Here is a 7,111-nt window from a genome sequence, read left to right as displayed (position 1 = left end):
TTTTTAAAGGGAACGCTATTTATTTATTTATTTTTTTGGCTGTGTTGAGTCTTCGTTTCTGTGAGAGGGCTTTCTCTAGTTGCGGCGAGCGGGGGCCACTCTTCATCGCGGTGCGCAGGCCTCTCACTGTTGCGGCCTCTCTTGTTGCAGAGCACAAGCTCCAGACGCACAGGCTCAGTAGTTGTGGCTCACGGGCCCAGCCGCTCCGCGGCATGTGGGATCTTCCCAGACCAGGGCTCAAACACGTGTCCCCTGCATTGGCAGGCAGAATCTCAACCACTATTAAAATAATATTAAAACACTAAACTCACTGCCCAGCAGTTATATTCCTTTAAACATTAAAAAAGAAGAGTCCAGGGACTTTAATTATATAATTGGCATTTAAATTTAAGAACACAATTCTGGCATTTTAAATATACCCTTGCTAAACAGTTACAAGATATAAAGAAACTATGTGGATAATCATGCCAGCTTTGAGATAATTCGTATTTAGGAAAATGACAATGTGCTAAACTAAAGGAGAGAGAAGGATAGTAAGAGAGAGAAGAAAAAACTTGGATTATTTTGAAAATTATTTGACTTTTATTTAGTTTAATAAATAAAAGTTTGTTTATAATCTGCTATTTCAAAGCCAGCCTTAATAATTATGAAGCAATAAAGGATTAAGCATATTTAGTTTTTATAATAAGCTATAGTATAATTCTGTATTACTGAAGATGGAGAGGAAAGAAAAATTAACAAAAGTAAACATTTAGCTGCATGTATAAAAGTGACAACATACATCATAGTTTACATATATTTAACTCTAACATTTTTTCTCTTGATCAATAGATGATGTAATATTTAAAATCTCCGCTTACCTTTTAAAATTTCAGCACATATATTGGCTAAATTTAGTGTGCATTGGAAGAGTTACAGCTATTTTCATTTTTGCGACAAATTAACAGGACCTAAGACAAACAGAAACTGAATAAATACATCTCTTCTTTTCTATATCATGGGATATTTTTCAGTCATCTTCATCATATGGACATGGGAAAATATTTACAATACATTTTTAAGCGAAGAAACATGTTATAAACTAAAATGGAAACAATGATAACTTTGAAGTATTGTTAATTGAATGTTCTTCTCTGTTTGTACTTTCCATGTGCCTTCCAGTATTCTGCCTTGTATTACTGATGTAAAATAAAAAAATAAAATTATCTACTAATTTTCTGTTTAGATGTATTTAGGTGAAGATACTAGTCTAGGTCACATGAAGGAAACAAAGATAATTAACATGGAGCGTGCTAATCCTCATCTCAAGGAATTTAAATCTAGAAGAAGAGGAGTCAATAAGTATAATTAAAAACACAAATAAATTATGTTCATATAAAACATTTGTACATACACAAATATACCATTATTTGTTTAAAAGAAGACCAGTGTAACATTTATATTAATTATTCCTACAGCTTGTTTTCTTTTTCTTTTTTAATTTTCCGTGAAGTTTTATCACTATCTGGAATTATATTGCTTGTTTGTTTGTGTTCCTGATCTGGAAGAGTTTCATAAGTTCAGTGTCCTTATTTGTCTGATTCACTATAATGCCTACACCAAATCCTAGCTTCAGGTCAATTTATAGCACACAAGTGCTCAATAAATATTTGTTGAATGAATAAATGAGTGTTTTCAAGGATTAAATAGATAATCCATATAAGCTCTCAGTACAGTTGTGTACACAGTAATCCCTTATAAAAATGAACTATTTATTGAACTTGCTATTATTTTTAAATGATTCAGAATGTTATTAACAGGGAAAGTTCAATAGCAAAAATGTCACTTGAGCTTGTTCTTAAAGGTCAATATTTCAGTAAATGGGGAGATGGGAAATTTAAGGCAAAGGAAGTGTCAGGATGAGTCAGAAGGTAGACTATGGAACTGAATTTCTGGAGTGCAGATAGCAATGCAAGTTAATATGTTGGCACTAAAACTCAGTAAAGAGGGTTTAGTTAAATATAAGTGAAACAATTTGGACTTGATCCTAGAGGAGCAAAGAGCTAACAATTTGTAAATTTCTTGAAGGAAATCATACACCTTTTTACTCTTGATATCAACCACCAGGACATAGTTCTGCCCCATAAGGAGCAGCCTGGATGGATGATTAAACTAATGAACAAATTGTTGAAAAACACTATCTGGGATAGTAACATAACATAAAAATTGTATTGGGAATATAAAACGGGTGATGATGTTTAAGATCCAGTTGATGGGAAGAGATTGAAGTACTGAAGACTAGATAAGAAGGTTGTTTAAACAATTCAGGCATGAGGTAACAGGGACCTAACTTACAGAATTGGCATTGTGACTGAAAGAAAGGAATTTGACTATGAGAAATAATGTGAAAAAAAAACATGTTCACTTACGTACTAATTCACCTGTTTTTAGTATATCATGTAAGACCCTCCATAACACTATTTCTAGTGCTTTGTCTGTCTTTATTTACTTTCATTAATTGATTCTTACACTATGAATACTGTGTGTGGTTTGTTGTTGTTGTTGTTTGGTATTTTTATTTATTTTTTTAGACATGTAAAAAAATTACTTTCTAAAAGCATATGCAAATGCTTTACGATATTATATAATATTACATAATATATTTTATATTTGTAATGTATATAATCTTAATTCTTGCCTAGCAGAAAACATTATCTGGTCTTCTAAACTTTTAAAGCTAATTTTTTTCATCTTTTATCTCTAGTTCATTTAAAGTCAGTGATAAAGTCACAACTGTAAAATAAATGCTTTTAAAAATACAAAACTTACATTTCAATGACAAAAAAATAGGCAATGATCATGAAAATCTACTGTACATTTTGCCGAGGTCAACAAAATGAAAGACAATATGAAAAGGTCAATCTTCAAATACATCCTTAACAAAAACTCTCTCATGAATAGAAAAATCATCATTTAAGAATATGTATGTTTATAAATCTGGACACTAAGAACAAAATGGGGGGTAGGGGTGCTAGATTTAAATATGTGGGCACCAGGACCTCAAGATTATACTTCTAAAACAAGCATTTAATTCAAAATAAAGTGAATATTTCTAGCAGATAACAATTGTATAAAACTATTTTTTCCTTGATAGAAATGAGATGGGGCATTTCTTAACAATAACAACTTAGTAATCGTCTAAGAATAATTGTGGCGATGCCCCACCCTCCAACCTCCAAATCTAAGCCCTAGTCACTGGTATAAAACAAATACCTTCCATGAAATTATCTTTCACATTACTAAAATACTAAAATACTAAAATACCCTCACTTACTTGGAATAATTCATGCTTAGAATAGCTCACACACTTGTTTTTAGACGTGTGAAATTACCGGAGCTGAGATTTTTGAAACCGTCTATGTATTACTAACAGTTGAATCTTTGCTGAGAGATAATAATCTTTTACTATACATTAATTGGATGTCCTTAAGCATACTTGATCAACCACTGTAACAGTGATGCTGGTGGTAATAAGGGGTACTCTCAAATTTTTCCTTTTAAAAAAATATATAATCCATGTAACACTAAGTAGTAAATATGTTACATTGCATTACATTGTACACTTTCTTAACAAAGGATAACAGTGTCTGGCCCAATTTGGAAGAAAAGAAACAAACTAATAATGGTATTTATTACCTGTTTTATCACTGATAAGCTACAACTAACATTTAAATGACAGTTTATGTGATATTAAGCAAAAACTGAAAATCATTATAATTCTACCAAAAGAAACAGACAAAAAAAAAAAAAAATGGGAAGAATTTTTAAATGAGCACAATGTAGGTCCCAAAGATTACACTATGATTTTGGATTTTCAAAGCAAAAGGCTTCTACGTATAATTTCTGTGAATATTTCTTATACTACAAAGATGAATTTCAAAGTAAATGTAGGCTAGCTCAACCCTACCTTTTCAAAGATAAATATGCAGATGAACTAGAAGTTCCCTTTGCTAAAGTGCACCACCTGAGCAACTCAGCTCTGGCCCAGCTACTGAGCTTATCCCAAGAGTGTGGCTATCACTCATGCTTATTCACTCACTGTCTGTACCATCAGCAGTCAGACAGAACAGTGGGTTTTTTGTTTTTTGTTTTTTTAACTAAATACTTTATAGAGTGGACTGTAGAAAAAACAATCCTAAATATACTCTCTTCTAAAACTCCAGAGAGTAAGATAACCTCATTATTTTTAAATACTGAAAATGTAAAGGGTCCACACAAACTAAGAGTTCTATTAAGTATATACTTTTTACTTTACTATTCACTTGATGTGTCCTTAAAGTCTCTATGAGAGAAGCAGATATCTTCCCCACGTCTTCAGGCAATACATTCAAAAGCAAGAGTAGCAGTGCTGTTGAATTCCATGAAACTTTTTTAAAAGTTAAATTATTCACTATCTGTATGATTATTGCACTCATATATTACCCGGAATACATCTATAGCAACACAGCAATAGTGACTGCAACAAAAGTAAGGGAAGTGGGACTACAAAAGATTGTATTTTCTTATTAGATAAGAAAGTTTTTTTGGAGGAAATGCAAACAACTGCAATTCAAATCAGATTATATATGCTTAACAGTTATGTAACCTTACATAAAATTAAATCTAACTCTCACCACTACAAATCTATAAGGAATCAGAACAGGATTTACATCACACCAAGTCTGCACTACTGTTGCATTCCACTCTTGAAGTCATCCTGAGTTAAAACAGCCATTTTTCCAAGACTTAAAGAAAAATATATTTTATGAAAGGGATTATTTTTAATCACTGAATACATCATTTTTATTACTGACAGAAAGAAGATACTTTTTTCTACTGTAAGTTCACTCTGATGAAAGAAAACATTCTCTCTCTTTTTAACTCCTAACAAATGCCACATTTTAAAGACTAGAGGAATTATCAGTAGGCATTCTTTCTTCTTGATCTAAGTTATTTTTCTCTAAAATATGTCAAGTAAGCTTTTTTTTAAAAATTTTTTTATTTATTTATGGCTGTGTTGGGTCTTCGTTTCTGTGCGAGGGCTTCCTCTAGTTGAGGCAAGCGGGGGCCACTCTTCATCGCGGTGCGCGGGCCTCTCACTGTCGCGGCCTCTCTTGTTGCGGAGCACAGGCTCCAGACGCGCAGGCTCAGTAGTTGTGGCTCACGGGCCCAGTCGCTCCGCGGCATGTGGGATCCTCCCAGACCAGGGCTCGAACCCGTGTCCCCTTCATTGGCAGGCAGATTCTCAACCTCTGCGCCACCAGGGAAGCCCCCTCAAGTAAGCTTTTAAAGATTCACAGGGGAGGGGGGGGAGTGTCATAATTTTTTCTCTCAGGAAATTCTGAGGTGGCTCTTTTAACTTCATTGTGGTCTTCCTCTTCCTTTTCTCTCTCTTCTATTTTTTTCATCCTCCTCACTGTCTAGAGGCTGAGGAATAAGCTGATTACCTACAAATACATAAGTGTAGCTCTCTGTTTAACACTTTCTTTTGGGTGGAGCCCTTTAAGGGACCCCCTTGGCCTGCATCTCATTACTTATGAAATGTCTCCGTGTGCATTGAATGTAAATACAAGCAAGTTCTGTAGATTCCAGACAGCGTGGGTTTGTGTGTGGGGATGTCCCACAGGCTCTGGTTTGCCATTATCCTTCTTACTTGGTTGCACAAGTGGAGCAAATGAAACAGCAAGAATATTTTTACTTTCCCAAGTGTTTTGTTTGCTTCTCATAATTTGTGTTAAGTGATCTTCTACAGGCATAACTAGAATGCCTCCCACTTTTAGTAATATTTTCATGTACTTCTCACAGTATTTCTGGACTCCAGCTCCACAATAATCTCGATAATACTGATGACCAACAGATGCTTTCCGGGAGCAATTACCAACCACAAATGTGGGCTCACCGAACTCAAATCTTAGCACTGCTTTTCTTCATAGGTTCATGTTGGAATATCTTCATCTTGAGACAGGTGATTTTGTGAACAGCAGGAGCTGTGCCAACTTGCTCATATAATTATTCTGATAAGCTGCTGAGAAATCAGGGTGACCTAGCCATGCCATGCACTTTCCCATTCAGAGGGCTAGTACAGGTCTAGAGGCTGATTATCAAAGCTATCACTTTTTTTGATCAAACTCTCCAGGTTTTTCTTCGCATATTCCACTACATCTGAATGAAGCTCAATCCCATAATTTATTCCTCCCAAATCTCTTCTACACACGAGCCAGTTCATGTTTGAGGGATTGAATGTTTTCAACTGACCACATGGAATTTGTTTACTGTGAAAAATGCACTGCAGCAAGGTGGTCGGTCGACTCGCCGCAAGGGGGCGCAGGTGAGGCACGGGGCGCAGGTGAGGCACTAGGCTGGGTGGGTCCGTGGCAGCCACGGCCTCCGCCACTGAAGGTTCATATTTTTATCATTCAGTGCTGAAAGATGGGTCATGTGCATTCATGTTTTGAGTCATATTCACCTTATTGACATGTAGTATCAAGAGGGGAAATCCAGACTGGAAAATGATAAATGAATATTTTTTAAAGGCAACAGAAAATGATAGTGGTCTTTAGAACCGCATTTTGTTTTAGTGTGTAAAAAACCAAGTCTAAGAAAGTTAAAAATCTATTAGAGCTCTATCTACAAATTGACTGAAAACATTTAAAAACAATGCAGTGTCTGTAATTAACGGACAGTTCCGTCCCCGCCCCGCCCCCAGCCCTTCCACAACCGCAAGAGTTTCCCACCCATAACTGACAATAATGTGAAATAAACTGACTTGGTCTGAACGGGACTCACCCCAAGCAAGACAGGGGACGTTATACAGGCAAGGTCCCTGTGCTGTTAAAAGTTATCATTATAATAAAGTAGAATAGTACATTCTTAACATACCCAAAGGCCTTTCTCATACCATTCTCCAGATTAAAAACTAAAGACAAAAACACCCTCCAAAACATAGTATGAGGAACGGAAAGTAAGAAAGACAGAGAGCAGTGGAATAACTTATGAAACCTGTGGTAAAGTTTCTTACTCTTTAAACTTTCATTTTCTTTCTCTACCTCTCCCTGTATCTCTCTTTCTCTCTCTGTTTCAAGAACTTGATTTG

At 35.3% G+C, this 7,111-nt stretch overlaps 1 pseudogene; it reads right to left on the bottom strand.

The window, feature by feature from the left end:
• Positions 1–4,968: 4,968 nt before the first annotated feature.
• On the bottom strand, positions 4,969–5,810 carry LOC137763798 (protein-L-isoaspartate O-methyltransferase domain-containing protein 1-like; annotated as a pseudogene).
• Between the last annotated feature and the right edge of the window lie 1,301 nt (positions 5,811–7,111).

Source organism: Eschrichtius robustus, chromosome 4 (assembly GCF_028021215.1).
Source record: "Eschrichtius robustus isolate mEscRob2 chromosome 4, mEscRob2.pri, whole genome shotgun sequence".
Classification (NCBI taxonomy): Eukaryota; Metazoa; Chordata; class Mammalia; order Artiodactyla; family Eschrichtiidae; genus Eschrichtius; species Eschrichtius robustus.
The sequence above is the reverse complement of the archived record's forward strand: the minus strand, read 5'-3'. Positions and strand labels throughout refer to the sequence as shown.